At 35.7% G+C, this 22048-nt stretch overlaps 1 protein-coding gene across 1 annotated transcript in view; it reads left to right on the forward strand.

Annotated features, from left to right (window-relative positions):
* The window catches only part of LOC141378420 (lysine-specific demethylase 5B-B-like), a 41784-nt gene that overhangs the window by 15158 nt on the left and 4578 nt on the right, over positions 1–22048 (forward strand). The window lies entirely within an intron of this gene.

Consider the following 22048-nt stretch of genomic DNA (forward strand, 5'->3'; position numbering starts at 1 on the left):
TTTAATACATTAATTGTGTTGTACTTTTATTCATTGTGTTTGTTAATAGGTAGTTCAGTTATGTCAATATTTTCTTTTATTGTTTTTTCTTTTATTGTTTTTTTTTTTTTTAATCAAGGATTTATCACTGTTTCGTATTGAGTTGAGGGAAAAATATTATCTTCATATACAATAAATTATTCAATAATAGTACTCTGAGTAGTTTTTTCACAACAAACTTTAAATTTGTGTACATTGTCATGAGGTCCTAAAAGTCATCAAGCTGAAAACAACGCAGAGAAAAATGGTGAAAACTAATAATTGGATTAATCTATATATTTTTTCATGTAGAATATAACATAAAATAAAATAAATGCTTTACTTGTTGAGGAGATTTATGATGATTTAGAGCTCATATTTGTAAATTCTATGCAGATTAACTGATATTTTGATTTCCAAAATACTTATTTGCAATTATTACATAACTTATTAAAAATTGTTATTTTCTTAGGTAGCACTTTTAGGGAGATAATACAGTAATATCTACATTAGACTTACATAGCACTTAAATATGTTACAAACAATAATTGTGTTAAATATTATACATTTTATTTTAACATTTTTACTTTAAATGTTTTTATTTGTCCCAGAAAACATTGCTAGAAAATTGTCCCAGAATGGTACAACTACACCGAAAATAAGAGCAAGCTGTTAATATAATAAAATAATGCTGTCTTTTGACACTAATTTTGATCAAATCAAACACTGAAATGATTGTTTGTTAGTGTAATATTTTACGCCACATTGATTAATGCCATAAAACCTGGTAATTTTCAGGAATCGCTTAAATAAAATCAATAACCTTTATTTTCTAGCTACTTGCTAGAAAGTGCTGGTCTGATCGTGCAGTTGGGTCTCCGTACCTGCCGCTTCACCCAACCCAACAGCAGGTGGCACTGTGACAAAACGATAAGTCTGGAGGTGCAGGTCTGAGCGTGTAGTTGGGTCTCTGGGCCTGCAGCTTCACCTTACTCCACCACTGGCTTGCTTGGTTTTGGGACTTGTGGAGCCCCGAAGAATTTGTCCCAGAGGAGCACATTGATGGATTTGCTCTTCAGTGTTTGGACTTTCAGCAGTAAAATTTAAATTACTCTGAACTGAACTTCAATTCTTGAAACTGGACTGACACATTTCAATTTGACTGATTTTCTATGTTAAGCTACTTTGTTTTTACAATCTACATTGTAACAGCACTATAGAAATAAAAATGAATGGAATTGAATTGAATAGATACGGGTCTGATTAGGAAACTATTAGCAGTTTGTTGTGGTTTTCAATATTGTGCATTCCACTAAGCTCCACATTCCTTCCCAAAAACACCATGCTGGTTTACCAACCACCATTAAACAAAAAAAGCAGGTTTTATGTGTTGATTTCCTATGCACAATGTCAGCTGTAAACCACTGCTGAGAAATCTAACCATATAGTGCGAGCACGAGTCCTGAACTTTGCATTTACAATGCATGCAATCATCTCATACAGTGTTAGCTGATTCCATGCTGAAATCACAAAGAAGTCACACAGTGTATGCTCGGCCTAACCCAGAAAAAAAAAAAAAAAAAAACTCCTCTGGGGCAAAATAGCTATGTAGTGTATTTACTGTGTCAACGGAACCTGATTAAAACCAACCCACCTTCTTGAGCCCCAAAACTAGTTTGCTTAGATTAAAATGTGAACGGAACAGCCTAAAAACCCAAACCAGCTTTGGCTAACAGCCTTCTGGAAGCTGCTTTTTGTGGATCCACCACTTGACTTTTTCTACCTTTATAACAGTGACCGCTTTGGGAAAGGAATTTTGTGCAATGGTTACAGTTATGACACAATAGACAAGTCTCTTTTTAAAATGTAAAATGAGTGTTTAAGTATTACCAGGCCAAATTTTTAAATCTTAACTTCAAGTACAGAGCGACATGGTGGTGCAGTGGGTAGTGTTGTCGCCTCACAGCAAGAAAGTCACTAGTTCGACCCCCAGCTGGGTCAGTTGGCATTTCTGTGGAGTTTGCATTTTCACGTGTTTCTTCTGATTGCTCCGGTTTCCCTCACAGTCCCAAAACATGCACTATAGGTGAACTGAATGCACCAAATTAGCCATAGTGTATGTATCTGAATGCAAGATTGTATGGGTGTTTCCCAGTTCTGGGTTGCAGCTGTAAGGGCATCCGCTGCATAATAACATGTGCTGGATAAGTTAGTGGTTCATTCTTCTGTGGCGACCCCACAGAATGGATATATATAAAAGGACTACGCTGAAAAGAAAATGAATTAACTTCAAGTGCAAGCATTGCACCTTGTGTTGCGTTCCACTCTCCCTCACTATCCTGCTCTCAGGTTAATTATCCCCAGCTGCCATGGGTTAAGAGCACTGAGACAGAGTAGATGAGAAGCTGCTGTGCAGAGAACACTTCTACCCAGCTCCTGACTTTTTTTCTTGAGTTGGTGGCTTGTGCCTGTTGTAGTTAGAATCCATTTCAAACTGCATGTTGTGGATACTGCCTAAAAGTGAATCCTTGTGTGGGTAGCTAAAATACATAGTGACACTTTATTAAATTTTTAACTTGGTGGTTTTGATTACAGTGTGCATTAGCTTAGATTTAAATTCTGAGTGTTCTTTTTTAGAGCGAGTCTCCTTTTTTTCTGACTAGCTATTGGTGAGAGAAGAAGCTCAGGGAAGTTTCTGTTTTCATCTTTACTTTTGGATTCAGAGAAGTTAGTCCAACCAATCTTAGCTACTTTTGTTTGTTATTTTAGGATATACTCACACAGTTCAACTTCCATTTTCTGTCAAAGTATCTCTTATTTAAAAAAAATAATAATAAAATAAAAAATTCAATGCTGATTCGAAATATTTTTCAAAAGGTTGTTCTGACTCTACTATGTAGCTGAGCATTGACCGTTCATTTTAATTGGATAGTAAATGAAGAGTTCAGATACAAAAACCTTGAAAGGCCTGTGCACAACGTGATGTTTTTTGCTTATGTTTTTCGTCGATGTTTAACGCCTTGTAACTATATAAAAGGGTGTCAATGTGATCGTGCACACCAACGCACAAAACGCCAGGTGCAAAAGCGTCTTTTTAACGCTCAAGCACAAAACTGTCAATGCGACTGCACGTTGAAGAAGATGCCCACGTGGAAAATCAAAGGAGTGATTTTGCCAACACAATCTCACGGCAATTCGTAACTTTTTCATTTAGTGGCTAATTCGTATGAATTTGTACGATCTAATTCATACAATTTATTACGATTTGCTTATCCCCCAATGACGGTTGGGGTTAGGGGTGGGGTCAGGTGCCACGCCTCCTTTTTAAAATCGTACCATTCCGTACGACTGAACTTAGCCACTAAACTGGCAAAACGTTTCTCGTGAGATCAGACTGGATTTTGCATACTCGAAAACAAACGAAAGCGTGCCGGTGTGTAGGAGCCTTAAGCGCTATCTGAAATGTTATTCTAAAACAAGCATTTCTTTCAGGCTCTTTTGTCTAGGTTCAGTAATTTTGTTTTTATGGCAAAGAATACATTATTTTCATTGCCTTCAATATGAAATAACTGAATGTAAACATAAGAGGCTGAGAAAAATGCTCATTGTAAAAAATAACTCCAGGTGGCACTTATAGGTTTTTAATTTTGAACTATTCATATGTAGTCATGTCTTTACAAAAGTTTTCTAAGCTTAAGATATTGAATAAAATAAAATAAAAAAAGATTTTTGGAGATCAAAATTGTCAAAAGTATTGAATTAAAAAGCTTGTTGAATAGCACAAACTGAAAAAATAATACACCGAATTAACAAGTGCTTGCATTTTAATGACTTGAATTCCAGAGTTTGTATTTTAAGGTGCTAAAATTTAACAAAGCTGTTTATTTAAGCTGTGAATATTTCAACTAAAAATATTTAAAATACATTTTCATACTAGTAAATTCAATAATTCATATACAATTTCCAGATTACAATTACAAAATATTCAATACTATTTAAAAATATGATATATAATATTTAAAAGGCAATTTTCATTTCATTTTATTTCAGTTCAAACATTCGCTTCCATAAATTCAGTGGTTCAAATTCGACTGCTATAATTCGACATTACATTTGAAAACTGCAGGAAAAACAATCAATTGAAGATCGCCAGCTGCTTTTTCACCAGCAGTTGGAGAGGGAATAATTTAAGATTTTTAACCCTGTAAATAGGTGGAAAAAACTTATATTATAAATTGAACATATATCAAAATGAAAACATACAAATTTTCAAAGAGTTGCATAAGACACTTCATAACAGTGACAATCTGCACTCATTCAGCCCAACATTTTTTTTCATGTCATGCTGAGCAAAACCCTGTTTTATGAGACTGCATGTCATTTGTAAAAAAGAAAGAAAAGAAAAAAAAAGTTTTTTAGTTCTTCTGACTGGAACTGCTTCACACAAAATTCCTTAAATAAATGCTCCATTCAGCGAAAAAATTGAAGTGACTTTGACGTCCCATTTCTTTTTAAGTATATTTCCACATAACATAACTCACAGTGCCACACAGAAAAGAATGAGGAATGCGAGTCAGCCTCCTTTTAGAATAGCAATGGCATGGGCTTCTTTGTTCATCAATCCGCAGAGGTTTCTCTCTCTGTCAAAAACGTCAAAGCCACTATGATGCCAGTGTAGTTTTAAGAAGATGCATATGCTTAATTTCTTTGTCAATGAATAACAACAAAAAAAAAAATTTTTTTGGTATATTTTTGGTGCCCTTGATGGAGAGCAGTGATATAACCCAATGTGTACTGTAGTTAAGAGCATTTAAGGGTTTTAAAAACAGCCAAATATGCTACATGCGGGGGCGATGCAGCGGCGCAGTAGGTAGTGCTGTCACCTCACAGCAAGAAGGTTGCTGGTTCGAGCCTTGGCTGGGTCAGTTGATGTTTCTGTGTGGAGTTTGCATGTTCTCCCTACATTCCCATGGGTTTCCTCCACAGTCCAAAGACATGCAGTACAGTTGAAAAAAATTAGATTTGGGCCACATTTGGCTGCAGTGTGAACGTAGCCTTATTGATCCGCGATCAGTAAATGTAGCTTGTGTGGACGCCACTGTGCAACTTGAGTAATAAAACAGCTTCGCTACTGAAAAGCTGTTTGATTAAGAATGTAGTTACGCCACGCTACTGAGAAATGTAGTTAAGCTAGAAGCGTCACTACTTATAGCTATTGCAAAAAGGATTAACATAATTGATAGACATGGTGCATCACAAATTGAAACCAGAAAACCAATCAAAAGCATAAATGGCCTTAGCAGAAGGTATTGTGCATATCAAAAATAGGCAAAGCAACAGATTAATATTATTCAACATATCCCAGATTTTTTAAGAAATGTTTAGATGTAATTCCATTTGTAATTTTTACAATTTTCATAAGTAACTGTATTTTAGTTACACATTTTTTCCCTGTAACTTTGAGGAGTCACTGTTACATTTAATTTGTAATTAAATGACGTAACGCTGTTACAAGTAACTAGCTACTCCCCAACACTAGTGACTACGGGTGTTTACACATTTGGTTAATTTGCTTAGACCGTATGCAAGTTTGATTGTCTTCCCTTGCCACCTCCTCAGTTGGTTTGTATTCACACAGTCTTTTTTTCTTCTGAACCCATACGCTTGCATCATCAAGCTGCGGTTTTTCTTATGTTTGATTCTGCTTTAACTTTAGCTTTTGGTTTTGGACATACAGAAAGTGATTTGAGTCCATCTGCCGCAAAAATATAATAAACATGCAAAACATTACACAGTGTCTGCGGAAGCTGTTTTTGGAGGAGACAAGCAGACATAACTGTTTATCACTGTCTTTGCTCTGGCTCTGTCCTGTGCGTATCACCAAGGTACGAAACGTGACACACACACACACACACACACACACACACACGAACGAACGTTATGAAAACGATAGTTTGTTGTACAGTTGGCAGTTCACTTCTATTCTTTGGTATGATTACATTCACATCAGAAGTGAACTGTACCAGAGTTCGCATGAACCATGCACCAGACCACCTCTTTCCGGCGGTCTCGGGTATGGTTCACAGGTGCAGAAGACATGTTCACATTAACGTAAACGTATCGTTCTATGTGGTTAAACCAACCCCGTTGTGGACTAAAAGTGCTAATGTGAAAGCACCCTACAGTACGTCACATATCATGTCATGATGAAGATCGGACTGATGTTTATAGAGGTGACTTTGACAGATGGATAGCTAGTCTATCCTAAAGAAGGTACCCTAGTAACTGACACAAGCTAGAGCAGTGGTTCTCAACAGGGATAGGAAAAAAAAATCAAAAGGGGGCACCAAATTGAGACAATACATTATTTGGGTACTGGATGTATTTTACTGCATTCCACATTTTAGGTAGAATATAAATGGAAAATCCACTCTCAGCTTGAAAGTAATCTTGTGCCTCTTGAAAAAAAAAAAAAAAAAAAACAGGTTCCTCTTGCCCTTTGTTTTCTTGTCAGTGAGGAGAAGCAGCGCTTATTAACCTGCCTTTAATTCAGCTGTTGGTGCAGACAAGTTTCAGAACATCAGTGATTTGCAGCAAAACAGGTTTTGGGAAGTGCATTCATGGTTGAGGTTATTACACGGAGTTGTGACAGCGATTCATCAGCTCTTATACTCAAGAAGTTTACAACACGAAAGTACAACATTAGCTATGACAAGCCGTGCAAGCTGAAGTGCCATTTAGAAACTAAACACAATGACTTAATTTACAGATTAAAGTTATCTGGTCTTGAACAGTAAAATTGCACCATCAGACAAGCATCAGTGCCCAACAGGTGTCAAGATGCATTCTACTGTCTCCAAACGTGCTGCTAAAGTAGGATAAATCTCACACAGTCGCTAATGTGCTAATCTTGGCTGCTGCATAACATATCTGTCAGGTCATGTTTGGAGATAATTTCGCTCAGCTTATTAGTGACATCCCCCATTCAAATGGCACCATTCTGACAATGGCAAGTGATGTTAATGAGCTAAATTACCTTCTTCCAGTCACCCTAGCATAATTGTGCGAGGCTGGGTTTTCAAAATTGACAGATTTGAAAACAAAGTATAAAATCAGCTCCAGGTGGAAAATGACCTGGGGCTTGTGCAGTCCAGCATTGAACCATGAATTTAACTTCTTTGTAAAAGCAAGTACAGGTGTCCCAGTGATTGATTTTACATCCAGCATATATTCTAAGCAGTGCATGCCCTTCCAGCTGCAACCCATTACTGGAAAATATCCATACACACCCATTAACACATACAATACGGACAATTTAGCTTACCCAATTCACCTATACCACATGTCTTTTGACGTGTGGGAGAATCCGGAGCACCCAGAGGAAACCCAAGCCAGTATGGGGAGAACTTGCTGTGAGGCAATTGTGCTACCCACTGCGCCACCGTGGTGCCCCCAAAATCACATAATAAAGCAGGACTAAGTTTCACAGCTAAGAGCTAAGTAAACAGCAGTTAGAATTACCGATTATAAACAGCAGGAATGTTAGTCAGTACATACCAGATATAATGGGCAGCCTGCTACCATGCAAAGCTTTAACAGCTTATTCTAAATTCTAAAATAGGAGAATAAAAATCCTCATTAGTCCACATGCACATTTCCCCATTAGCTGAAAGCTACAAACACCTACCATCAGTGTACACACACCTCGGCGAGGGGAGGTTCTGGCCGTAACGCACTCCAGGTAGCATACCACAGCCTTAAATCCTGGAGGAAATATGTGCTAATAGGCTATTATAAGTGACAATGAGATGCAATCAGAAATGACGTCATCCACATTGCCACACTTGGATGTGATGCAAACACTCAATTGAATTGGGTGTTCAGTGGTTATCAGTTGATAGATACAGCTGCCAGTGGGGGCCTTCTTTGCCCTCTGGTAGGCTCAGAATGCTGTTATCTTCCATTCAAATGGTTGATCAGCTATTCTAATAAAGAAGACTCCAGATCTGTTTTTACATTACTAGTTGGGTTTAGGGTGGGGTAGACATTAATAAAATACAATTAATAGGAAATGTAATAAATAATATAAATAATTCTTGTTAATTTTCAGCCTCAGCCATATGTGATCTTTAGCTGATTAACCATTTGGATGGATAATAACGGCCTTCTGAGCCAACCCATAGGTGCAGAAGGCCCCTACTGGTCCATATCTATTAGCTGATAACCACTGATACAACCGATTCAACTGAGTGATAACATTAAAATCGGCTGGATGCAAATAGAAGAGCAAGTTATCATTATGATGAGTATTGATTTTATAACATGTTTTTGCTGTTGTATAGCATACTATCATAACTAATATAAATACTAAGTAAAGCTTAATTATGTGGCTTTGTATCATTTGAAAATTCATTCAGTCTTTGTAATTAATCTGCTGGAAAAAGAATATAGTTCCTAGCCATTTCAAGCTAAAAAATGTTTTTTTTATTTTTTGTCAGCCTTAGTGCATGATGTAATGTCACGACCCAGCTCAAAGGCAATGACAAATTAAAGGGAGGACATACACAAGATGGTTTGATACTGAAAAATATTTAAACATTAAAAAATAAACAAGAGCTCAACTGAGACTAGCAAAAATAAAATATTAACCAAAGCTAGAAAGAAACTAAACAAAATAAGCAGGAGCTAAAGCACGGCTACTACAAGTAAACACTGCTGGCTTTTTATAGAGGGGAAACCAGGTGTTCCCAATTGTGCAGATGAGTCTCTGTCCTTCTTGCTTCGGCTGATCAGTGGGTGGGTGGGTCTAAGTGACTTGTCACACAGCCCCCCTAAAAAAGAAAAAGACCAACGTCTTTTAACATAACATTTCAAACCCCACAATCCCCCTAAACTCAGTATGAAAAAGGTCAAACTGGTTTTCCATCATCCTCCCACCAACCATGGCGCCTAGGAAGCAATTTAAGAGAGAAACAAGAGACACGAGAGAGAAAAACAGAACCACTATACAACCTTAAATATGAGATAAAGTATCTGCTGTAATGTCTTCAGAGCTTTCAATGTGGCGAATATCCAGCAAGTAACCCTTGCAAAAATAACCACACCTCAATCGACTGTTGACTGGGGTTTTGTAAGGAAAAAAAAACAAAGAACTAAAAGGATTGTGGTCAGTAAAATACACCAGAGATCTCACAGAAGACTCCACATACACTTCAAGGGGCTGCCAAAGTCAATTTCACTTTCAAACTGTTGTTTCTTATTTGGAGAAACTCTATAATAGCGCTGTTGAATTGGAATTGAATCTCCCAAATCGATATCAGGCTCAATCAAATTTGTGCAAAGATAAGTATTAGGAAACAGAGCAACATATACATGAATCAAATCAATCAGATCAGTGCATTGTGCATGTAATTAATGACTAAGATAATTGCTCAAATTGCTTAAACTTCTGAATTTCGTAGACAACCTGAAAGAATTAAATCTCCAGGATCCCCGTCATTCTTATCCCCAGCCAACAACACAAGTTGGTAACCACTCTGTATCGGACAAATCTGAAAATTTAGCCTGAAAAGGTGAACCATCCACAGCCAGTAGAGCAATAACTTTCAGTACGTCGATCAAAAAGTCGCTTCATTTGATCTTGCGCTTTCCTCCAAGAGCCTTTTGCTAGTTGACATGCTTCAAACTTTCTGCGATGAAAATCACTCACATATGATCACAGAACACAGAAGAGTCAAGCTTTAAATAGGAAAAGTATTGAAACTCTTTGGTACCTGTTTTAGAAAGATGCTAATGGCCTAATCCAGCTCAATGATCTATGCTAAATTAAGCTAAAAGTAATCATGTAAGACTCCGAGATTAACTCAATGGACTCAAAAATAGTTAACTAAACTGTTTAACTCTAGAAAGTTGTAAAATGAATCTTTTAAAAAAAAAAGCCACGAAAGTTTGTGACAAAGAAAAAATATATTAAGGATTAAGATTATCACACAAACACAAACCTGGAGAGAATGAGAATGGAGATGGAAGATAATATTTTCACCTACTGCAGCCTTAATACAGTATTTAGGAGATTTATGGCTGATACACACTGCAGAAAAAATGAGTGGAGAAAAGCTGTGAAAACCAATGATAACAGTGTCCAAAGACTCCAAATATTAGCCACCTGTTCAAATTTCGGCTTTTCAGGTTGTCTAACAACATCTGTTTTCTGAGACCCATCAAAATTTGCAATGAGATTTATCAGGAAGTTCCTCTTTGAATCTAAAGCAGATTTGAAATGAAGAAAACTGCAGAAGGTACTTTTAAGTTTTCATTTGACCTCCCTTGCCAGTTTATAGACAAGTGCAATCAGATAATAGACCAGAAACTGTGTGGACTTCAAACAAAAATAAGATTCGTGTAACACACAGGGGTGTCAAACTCAATTCCTGGAGGGCTGCAGCCCTGCAGAGTTTAGTTCCAGCTCTGCTTCACCTAAACCTTTCTATAGGTATCAAACAAGCCTGAAGCACTCACTTAGTTTGATCAGATGTGTTTAATTACGGTTGGAACTAAACTGCAAAGCTGTGGCCCTCCAGGAACTGAGTTTGACACCTGTGATGAAACATAAGATAAAGTCATAACATAGCATGTCAGATCACATCTGCAACCCACCAATCAATGGCTGCGTCTGAAGTCGCATACTTTCCTACTCTATCCAAATCATAGTATTAAAAAAAAAGATTAGGTGAGAGGTACCTGGAGAACCTGCTAGTTTCGGCGGAATTATGTAGTGGACATACAATAGACACTATGCTATCCCACAATGTCACATAAGTGAATTGATGAATGGGAGTGAAGCATTGCAGGGGATCATGTTATAATGACAAATAGCAGATGTAGTACATCTAAATTCCATTCATACTTCTCACATTCTTACTATATAGAACATAGTTTTCTAACAATTTTGTAGCAAATCCTAATGTAGTACCTACTCAAGTAGTACAGCATACAATTTTGCACGCAGCCAATGTGCCCAACTAAGAATATTTAAGTTTTTACATTTTATTTAGGATACATAAGAAAATTTGGTTTATTAAAAAAAAGAAAAAAAATTTTGAAGTGGATAAAACTGATGAAAACATAATAATCATAGCATTACATATGAATATGAAATAGATTTTATGATTCGTTATGTCATTTTAAATGTAAAGATGACAATGTTTGATGTCTTTGTTATGACAAAAAAAAAAAACATCATAACCTTAGCAATACAACATAATTGTCATAAATCTGTATTATAAATGATTGTCACAAGAACATTATAATTGTGTCATGAATATTTTTTGTCTGGTCATTTTTTGCAGTGTAACAAACTGAATTGAAAATGCATTAATATGTCTCTTTAAAAGTGTCAATTGTAACAAATAGGTGGGTGCAGTGCAGTTATTTACAACTATGTCAGGCAGGCTATGGCAGCCTGGAGCAAACAGTATCATATTCATCCAAAAGTGTAGTTGTGGTCACAGGCAAAGAGGTCGGTGCTGGCAGCAAACAGCATAAACAATTAAACAATGCAAGAATCAAAAGGCATGGCAAGGCTAGACAGGAATAATGCTTGGTAATTTTACAGGTGAAAGTTACAGTGTGGTGTATTAATAGCCCAGGATATCAGTCCATGATGAGCTTCCAGCTGTGTGTATGTAATCAGGAGTGAACTGGTGTGTGAGTGTGGTGCCCAATTAAGGCACATTGTTGGCACATTGTAGGAACCAAAATAGACTGTGCGTCAGACCAGCTGAAAGCAGATCTGAACTCCAGCGCAGAGCGTATTAGTTATGCGCCTTAAGTTGTTATTAATATTATAAGGTTTTAATCACAGTTTTATGAATACCCCTTCCGATAAAGTATTACTGAAAATTTGTATTATGTAAAACAACTAATAGTGGCCTGAGTATAGAGTTATGAATAATTATAAACAATAGTTATAATAATAATTCCTTACATTTATATAGCAATTTTGTCATCATCAATCTCATCCACTATCAGTGTGCAGCATCCACCTGGATAACCCAACAGCAGCCATATTGCGCCAGATAGCACACCACACACCAGCTGATTGGTGGAGAGGAGACAATGAAGTGATGAGATGAGTGATGAAGCCAGTTACGATATAGGGATGGTTAGGAGGCCATGATGGACAGAGGACAGTGGCTAAATTTAGCCATTTTTAATGACCACAGAGAGTCAGGACCTCGGTTTAATGTCTCATCCGAAAGACCGTGCTCACTGAGCAGTATAGAGTCCCCATCAATATACAGAGGCATTAGGACCCACACAGACATCAGGATAAGCACCCCTTGCTGATCACACAAACATCATATTCAGCAGCAACCTAGCTTTCCCATGTGGTCTCCCATCCAGGTACTGACCAGGCACATCCCTGCTTAGCTTCAGCTTCATGTGAGAGTTGCAGAGAGCTAGCTGCTGGCATTATATATTTAGTTCAATTCTGTATTTAATTGACTTTATGGCCCAAGTGAGGAAAACAGGTGACACTTTGTATCTGCACTGTAATAAAAAAAACAATAAGATGATGGCGCAAGAGGATCTTTTCTGTCTTCTACTTGATATCACCTCAGAGAAATCATTATTCTTGTCCCAATTCTGTCTCCTTATATAGCTGTGGTTGCGCTTTTAAAATTCCAAAGCTTCAAGGCATCGCTATTTTCACTTGTGCTGATATGACAACAGTTACCACTACTAAAAAACAACTTGCACAATAGGAACAGTTAAATAATTGATTGCCTGTGAAAGATACGGCAAAATGATGAATTAATTAAAATCAGGGTTAATACTTTTTCCGGTATTTTGTACTTGCCAGTTTTAAACAAACAACAACAAGTTACAAAACACCATCTAAATTACATGGCCCATTAATTTTAGAATGAAAGTCATAGCCATATGCTGCTAATTGTTGCAGCATCTCGGATGTGTTCTCGGCCATGAGAACACTTCAAAGTACACTGCTTTTCTGGAGACAAAATAATGCATCATGTTTCTTACAGCAACAAACTAAATCAAAAAGTGGGCTAAAATGAAAACTTCAGTAGATATACTGATTTCAAATGAGTATAAAAGAGATCAAAATGGGGTGAGCTAAAAGGAGCGTGAGAAAAGATGATTATTTAAATCAATCAAATAACAAAAACTGCCTGATTTTGAGAACGTGAGAGGTCAGTCAAGTATATTTGAGAGCCTTTCAACACACCAAGAAAATAAAGCTAAGATTAATTATCTTCTCCTGAATCTTTTTGACCTTTAACCTACTGCTTCAAGACCTTCAGAGGGAGATACTTTGACCTGGATAGTAAAATTGATTAAATTGCATATTCATGACCCATGAGAAGACGGATCACCCGTTTGCTTGTTTATTTAATATCGCCTCACAAGTCTCACATAAATGCAGATTAGCGGGATGAACCGTGTAAACACATTAGCAATGTAAATGGACTCATTTGCTTTGTTTCGGCTTTTTGGCTACTTTTTTGGTAGGATTTCAAATTAAAGTGACTGCGTATTTATTGTCTAAGGACTTCTAAGTTTCTAGTTTATTTTTAAAAGACAAGAAACTTAGCAGGATGTTTGGCGTCCAGAGAAGACTTTATGCAAAATATGGGTTTTTATTATTTTAAAAGAGGAGCATATGCTTGGCTCCCCTTGTGCGTTGTTGGAAAAACTTCAAAACTTGGCCCGCTGCCCAGCCTAAAATATGTTTAAAATTCATCCCACCCCTTTCTACTTGCAAACACACTTCTAGGCTCCTACGGAGGAACTGACCTTGCAATTAAAGGGAGTTCTTTAGAGTGAAAAGTGTGTGCCAAAATAATGACTACATCAACAGCTCAGGGGTCAGTTGTGTTTACGATTGTTAGAGGTAGGCGATGCTGTAAATGTGAGCGTATGTGATTAGATCAGATCTGTTTTGAGGTTGCGTCTGCCCCAGCTGCGGTTCAGTTGCGATGACAGCTCTGTGAGATAATTCCATCTTCACAGTTTTCTGCTTCAACAGATCTGTCAAAATGACAAAACGACCCAGCCAGTGATGACAAAATGAAATAGAAGTTTTATATTGTTCAAACCAATAAACTGCGCTTCTTTAACGACACATTCATTCAAGTATTTATCTGCAAAACAACTAATTTGATGAATCTGACAAAACATTATTAGGTAACTATTTCTATGACAATTTATTAATATGGTTAGCAGACATATTGGGTGTCTACAAAGAACCACTTACATGAAAAATACAATAGTCATTTATAGTAAATACAATTGTGTAGAGAGACACAGCAGAATTTAGCCTACTCAATTCACCTGAACCACATATCTTTGGACTGTGGGGGAAACCGGAGCACCCAGAGGAAACCCAAGTGAAGGCAGGGAGAACATGCAAACTCCACACAGAAACACCAACTGAGCCAAGGTTCGAACCAGCAACCCAGCGACCTTCTTGCTATGAGGTAACAGCACTACCTACTGCACCACTGCCCCACCTTGTGTTTTTTTTACCATGCTATATTAAAGTACTTGACAATTCAATATTTGCTATGGTAATACATAAACTACAGTCATATAAACAAATAATCCAAGACTTTACTGAGTTTTCTACTGGGCATTTTATACTTCTTAACACTTTACTGTAATAAAAGCTAGAACTGACTGCAGTATTTATTTTCATTTATGACGTCACTATTGTTTATACTACAGCATGCTGTAGCTTAAATTAACAAAAAGTTGTAAATATTAGCCCCTTCTTACACAGTGTTATGAATAAACAACTTTACCGATGAGATTGTTGTCTCAGAGACATTAAACGGCATAAAAAGAGTTAACTGGGGCTTTTGGATCTTTCCCTTACTTCGAAGACACTACTGACTACACTTACATGGATATCTGTAATCTAGTTATTTGCCTTAATAGGCAATAATTATAATTATGGTGTTTATGTGAAGTGCTTTCTTGTACTTTACTTGCAGTTTGGCAGTTTTACTTTTCAACATGAACATTTCATTCATGCCCCTGTGACAAACTGGGGTAAAAGACACAAAGATATTTAATAATGCACGTTGAATGGAAAGAAAAATGTTTCGCATGTTGCGATGTGTTTGTGTTTACTTTAATAATGTCACTAATATATGCAAACTCTAAGTCTTAATTTAATTTCTGTTTAGTTAATTTATGAATTAAGTTGGATTAAGGCAATCAAAGCATTCATAATCTAAATGCCTTCGGCAGAATTCAAATGAGCCATTTTAATCTGGATTAATTCCAAGATTTCATTGAAATAATCTAGATTTGAAAATGTATATATGCATATCTAGATTTACATCTATACAGTTATACATATCTAGCTAAATTTAATTTATTTATCATCTATCTATCTATCTATCTATCTATCTATCTATCTATCTATCTATCTATCTATCTATCTATCTATCTATCTATCTATCTATCTATCTATCTGTGTGTGTGTGTGTGTATTTTTATTTTATTTATTTATTTATTTATTTTTTAATGTCTTGCAGTAATTATATTCATTTACAAGTTTGTAGAAAACCATCTGGTTTAACCGCACATCTCAAACTGTTTGCATTCTTTTTAATGTTTATAAATTTTAGGAATAAAATTGATATTTTATCAGTGATGCATAATTAAAATATATGGTGATTTTTTTTTTTTTTTGAACAAGTGAAGAAGTATAAATTGAAATAGATAATTGGCTTAGGCTTCTAACGACTTATAATTAATATAAGCAATTAAATGTCCTGCTTTTTTAATTGGAAATTGGTCATTTACTCTGCTTGCCACATCTGCTTTTATTTTATTTCTTCACTGTTTTTTCTTTTTTTTTTATCTGGAGTGGCTATTTCTCTATTTAACTAAGTTTCTCAAACACGTTCTTGGAGAATCACCAGCTCTCTACATTTCCCATGTCTCCTTAACCAAACACACCTGATTCAGATCATCTGCTCTTTAGCAAAGACTGAAAGACCTGTAATGGGTGTGACAAAGGAGACATCCAAATCATGCAGTGCTGGTGGTCCTCCAGGAATGTGGTGGAGAAACACTGTTTTCTGTTAAATTCACTTTAAGAACTTATGCAAGATGAAAGTGAGGATTTATGATGACTTATTGGCATTTCAACTTATGGCAGAAGTAGTGTACTAAACTATGCAATGAACGCACAGCTGGGTCAAAAGTAAAGGGCTCATGAAGCCTGACTGGTTCCAGCCAGACACAAAAAAAAAACTTAATCACTGTAATTCTCACTACATTGTGTTGTAACTTATACAAAGTTTGATTTCCTCCGGGTGCTCCTGTTTCCCCCACAGTCCAAAGACATGCGGTACATGTGAATTGGGTAGGCTAAATTGTCCATAGTGTCTGAGTGTGTGTGTGGATGTTTCCCAGAGATGGGTTGCGGCTGGATGGGCATCCGCTGCGTAAAAACTTGCTGGATAAGTTGGTGGTTCATTCCGCTGTGGCGACCCCGGATTAATAAAGGGACTAAGCCGTCAAGAAAATGAATGAATGAATGATATATATTGTCAAGTCAGAATTATTAGCCCCCTTTGATTTTTATTTCTTTTTTTAAATATTTCCCAAATTATGTTTAACAGAGCAAGAATAATAATTCTGATTTCATCTGTGTGTGTGTGTGTGTACATACACACACACACACACACAAACAACAGTTCTGTCTGGTTCTGGAATCTGATTGGCTGATAGCCATGCAATATTCCAGCCTGATTTCACGAGGATACGTATTTTAAGTTTTGTCAGTTTAGTGGCTAATTCGTACAATTTTGTGTACGATTACGGTTTTGTACGATTGCGTGCAAACATGTATGATTTCAAAAAGGAGGTGTGGCACCCAACCACACCCCTAACCCCAACCGTCATTGGGTAATGAGCAAATCGTCTTAAATTGTACAAATTAGATTGTACGAATTCAAACGAATTAGCCACTAAATCAAAAAGTTACAAATTGCCGTGAGATTGCGTAGAATATTCTGCAATAACAGCACTCGTACAGCCTCTTACCCTTGTGTATTACTCTGCCCACATAGAGTGACCGCAGATCAATAAACTCACTACAGTTTGACAAATATTGCAGCTGTTGGACAACATAATGTACTTTTGAGGCTTTTTAGACAAGAATGTAGTTGTTTAGATAAGAACTGAGCAGTTTATTTATAAGGATAGTGCTTATTTTAAATATTTAAATTTTCAGAATCAGCGGCCATCAGGCAGTCATACTAAGCAGAGCAAAGACGATTGCACCACAAGATTGAGACAGAGACAGCATAATAACCCCCCAGGGAGAAAAAACGCAGGGTTTTCTTTTATTATTTCAAACTACAGCAGATCAAATCATTACAAAACAGGAAAATGACATTCTAAGTTGATCTCACTATTTTGTATGTTGTACAGTATTTATACCATAGCAATCTGCTAGTGTTTCCTTTGGCTTTTACAGGGTTAATTATTGTGATCTCTGAATTGCAACAGAAAAATACTAGGAAATCTCTGTAGACTGATAGCATTTCATGCCGTTCAGCCTTATAATCTTAAAATGTGAGCAAAATCACCTCATTTGTTATCACTTTAAATATTACTCTAGATAATCAGTTCTAAAGTGATGTTGTGTTTTTAAGCAACGGTTTCTGCTATTCTGACTTCAACTGCAACCTAAATGTTAAGTGTCGGAAAAAAGTAATTGCTCATACAAAAGTATTTTTGAGACTTTCTGTGTTTGATTTTCTTTTTTATATACACAATTGTGGTGTTAAACTGTTGTATAAATGCAATATCACACTCGTAGCAGTGCGATGTGGCAGTATATTGTCACTGGTGGCAAACTAATGCACTCGAACCAATGCAAGCCTCCCACTGCTACTTGTGTAATATTGCTCTTACATATATTTACAGTATATATATATATATATATATATATATATATATATATATATATATATATATATATATATATATATATATATTTGTGTCTATAGAACTGTAATCTCACACCTAAGGGCATCTCGTTGGAGCTTCTCCAGAATTCCCTTATTTACTCACAATAATTTTCATCAATCTTTCTTCACCTTACCCTCCAAATAGCCTTTCTGCAATGGGTTAGTCTGACAGCAGTTCAGAAATAAATCCTCAAATTCATATCAAATCCTCTGCGAATCACACATTTGGAGGTCTCTGCTTTCCACGAACATCCAGGTGAATCCATTCCCTGTTACAATGTCCTAAAAAAGCTTTGGGTGAATGTGCAGACAGGGGCTTCAAAGAAACCACCACCCTCCTCGATGTTTGTCGAGGGCAAGCACGGTAAAACTCATTGGATCACGGAGGAAGATCAGAAGGACAGAGCTCTGAAAAGTAAACAAACACAGATCCCCCTCCAAAGATCTAGCACAGCGCCTGTGGGCACACAATTCATGCCAGCCAGCTGCTGCTCTAACTTATCCGTCCCATCACCTTGTCTTTATAAAGACAGGCACATTTGCTTGCGTGACGGTGTGCATAGACCCAGGCTCCCAGGTAAATCCTCCCTGAGCCCTACTGATGAGCAAAGGCTTATTCTATATTTTATGAGTGCTGACTTTTTTTTTTCCAGCTGATCTAATTCTGTCCTTGGAGATCCTCGCAGGGTCCGACACGCGATTTATCTTCAGGTCACTGGAGGGTCCTCACACAGGAGGAGATGGATGAAGCTGTATAGGGCAACTGACCTGTGTGCTTGGTGTCACACTTGCTTGAAATATGAACAAGTTTAGTTGATAAACTCGACTGTGAGCTGTTGGTGTAGAAACAACTTTATGAATGGCAGTTAGTGCTTCTAGGAATGACAATAAACCTTTTGCTAATAATAATTCCATCTTGCTTACTAGCATTCATAACAACTTTGTTTAACTGTTATTCCATCTTTTTAAATGTTATAAGGATAGTCATAAATTTTATTAATGGAAATTCTGTCATGACTCACTCTTTTTTCTGTAAAACACACAAAAAATGTTTTTTAAAAATCCACACATTTTCTTGCAAGGCAATTGCCCCTTTCACACAGGAAAAGAAAAGATGTGCATAAACTACGATGGAACACTTTTACCAAACAAATTACGGTGTACGCTTTAAAAAAGGTCATGCGATTTTGTTATAAGAGATTATGTAATGATTAAAATGTGTGGGAATGGACAAACCAGCAAGCTAAGCACATTGTAAAACAGCTGAAATGTTGTTTTGGTCATTCTAAAATGCCTTAACCATTTTAGTATTAGTGTTATATTACTAATGACCTCCAGAATCAATGATCTCCAGAACTGTGCTTCGCATTTCATGCCTTCAAATGCCACTGCGCGTTGACTGTGTCAGGATTTCCTTCTGAGGTGCAAGTAATTTATTAAATGAAAAAAGATTCATGCAGCTTCTCTTTTTGCAGCAAATTCCGTTTTTACTGTTAATATTTGCCGCCAGATATCAGGAAGTGATTATACTCAGCCGCCAGAGAATCAAGAAGTGACGATTTTGTTCGCTTTGACTCGTTGGATGGAAACACTACTTTATTCGCACATCTTTTGTGCAATAATTCAGTTTTGCGCATAAACTTAATTCGCATTTTAGGATAGAAACATAGCTAGTGATTACCGTAACAACTTTACAGTTAAATTCAAGTATGTGCTGTTCACACAGACAAGGACGTTCCAAACATTTTCCCCGAAAGAACCATTCACTCATTGATTACAAAATACTGGTAAATTCTGACATAATTAACCAAAATTAGCTCTAAACGGCCAAGCTGGGTTGGGGGTCAGTCTTTTCCTTATAGTTTAACTTTTATTTAACACTTAAGCATTCATGTAGCTGCTTTTTTTCCCTGAGACGAACCAAATAACTAGGGAAAAACCCGCTAACATTATCTGACAAAAGGGCTAAAGACAGGTTTGTTTACACATTTGACAACATTACAAATTCTGGTGGATATTGTAAACAACATTGATAAAAAAAAGATATGTAGGAACACTTTTGCATGTCGAGATGTTACTTTCAGTGTGTGCTGCAGCTTATCAGATACTTTTCAACTGAAAGACTACTGCCAACCCGCATTTTCAGAATATCTCTAAGCATTTCTCAAATTGCAGCCCTTATTTTTCAGATATATAAAATATAACCAATTTAACCTACTTTCCATATATATATATATATATATATATATATATATATATATATATATAGAGAGAGAGAGAGAGAGAGAGAGAGAGAGAGAGAGAGTAATATAGAGTTAAAGTCAGAATTGTTAGCCCACTGAATTATTAGACCCCCTGTTTATTTTTTCCCCAATTTCTATTTAACGAAGAGAAGTTTTTTTTTCAACACATTTTAAACATAATAGTTTTAATAATTCATCTCTAATAACCGATTTGTTTCATCTTTGCCATGTTAACAGTAAATAATATTTTTAAAAACACTTCTATACAGCTTAAAGTCACATTTAAAGGTTTAACTAGGTTAATTAGGTTAACCAGGCAGGTTAGGGTAATTAGGCAAGTTATAGTATAACTATGGTTTGTTCTGTTGACTATCGAAAAAAAAAAATTGCTTAAAGGGGCTAATAATTTTGTCCTTAAAATGGTGTTTAAAAAATGAAAAATGCTCGGTAACACTTTATAATAACTACACACTATGAGTCATTTACTAAGCATTAGCATCTAGTGAATTCATTATTTGATAAGCATTAACTCTACATTAATAAATGTTAGTAAGCAGTTTATAACTGAGGCTATAAATGCTGTATTCTTGACTCATAACCACCTATATAATGTGTTTAATAATTGTATTTTCATACTTAGTCTATGATTTATATTTCATTACTAAATTCAGTATTGCATTATTTACAAACGAGTTGTATTTAAGAGTAGTTGGTGGTTTTTAGGATAATTCAAAATGAGTTAGTAAATGATTAATAAACTATTGAAATCAGCATTTATATATCTTATTATTCAGGCATATATAAATGGTTAACTAGTATGTTAATAAATGCTTTATTTATTCAACTTTATGCAGCTTTGTGACCCAATCTAATGTAAGGACTATTTATTCTTTATAAATTGCTTTTAAATGACTATTAAAAATTAAAATGAATAATAATCCTTGAAATCTTTTCTAAAAGGTAAAATTACTGTAAAGTTTAAAAGTTGCTGAATAACAAGAGTGTCAAAATACAACATAAAACTGGATAAAACAACAACAATATAATAATTTAACAATAAAATAAGATGCAATGTTTAAACTCTACAGTGATTTTATTTTAGATTAGGTTGCAAAGATTTATTTTTCGTTTGAAGTGCAGTTTTATTTGTGTATCTTTAATTGAATAGGAATGAATAATGTCATTTTTCCTGTTTAGAATTTAACTGAGCCTTTATTTGTATTTTATAAGGGATTTATAAAGCATGAATAGTCCTCACTTTAGATTAGGTCACAAAACTAGATGAAGTTGAGTTAATAAAGCATTTATTAACATACATAGAAACGATTAATATATGCCTGAATAATAAGACAAATAAATGTTGATTTCAATAGTTTATTAATCATTTACTAACTCATTCTGAATGATCCTAAAAACCCTCAACTACTCTTAAATACAAATGGTTTGTAAATAATGCAATACTTAATTTAGTAATGAAAAATCAATCATTAACTCAGTATGAAAGTACAATTATTAAACACATTATATAGGTGCTTTTAAGTCATGAGTACAGTATTTGTAGCTGCAGTTATAAACTGCTTACTAACGCGTATTAATATAGAGTTCAGGCTTAACAGATAATGAATTCACTATTTGCTAATGCTTAATAAATGATTTATAGTGTGTAGTTATTATAAAGTGTTCTATTTTCTATACATTTCTTATGTATAATTAACAAATTATAGAATTGGACTCAAAGAGGACTTGATTTAACTTTGTTGAATCAAG

The sequence above is a fragment of the Danio rerio genome, chromosome 17 (genome assembly GCF_052040795.2).
Source record: "Danio rerio strain M-AB ecotype USA chromosome 17, GRCz13ab, whole genome shotgun sequence".
NCBI classification, from domain to species: Eukaryota; Metazoa; Chordata; class Actinopteri; order Cypriniformes; family Danionidae; genus Danio; species Danio rerio.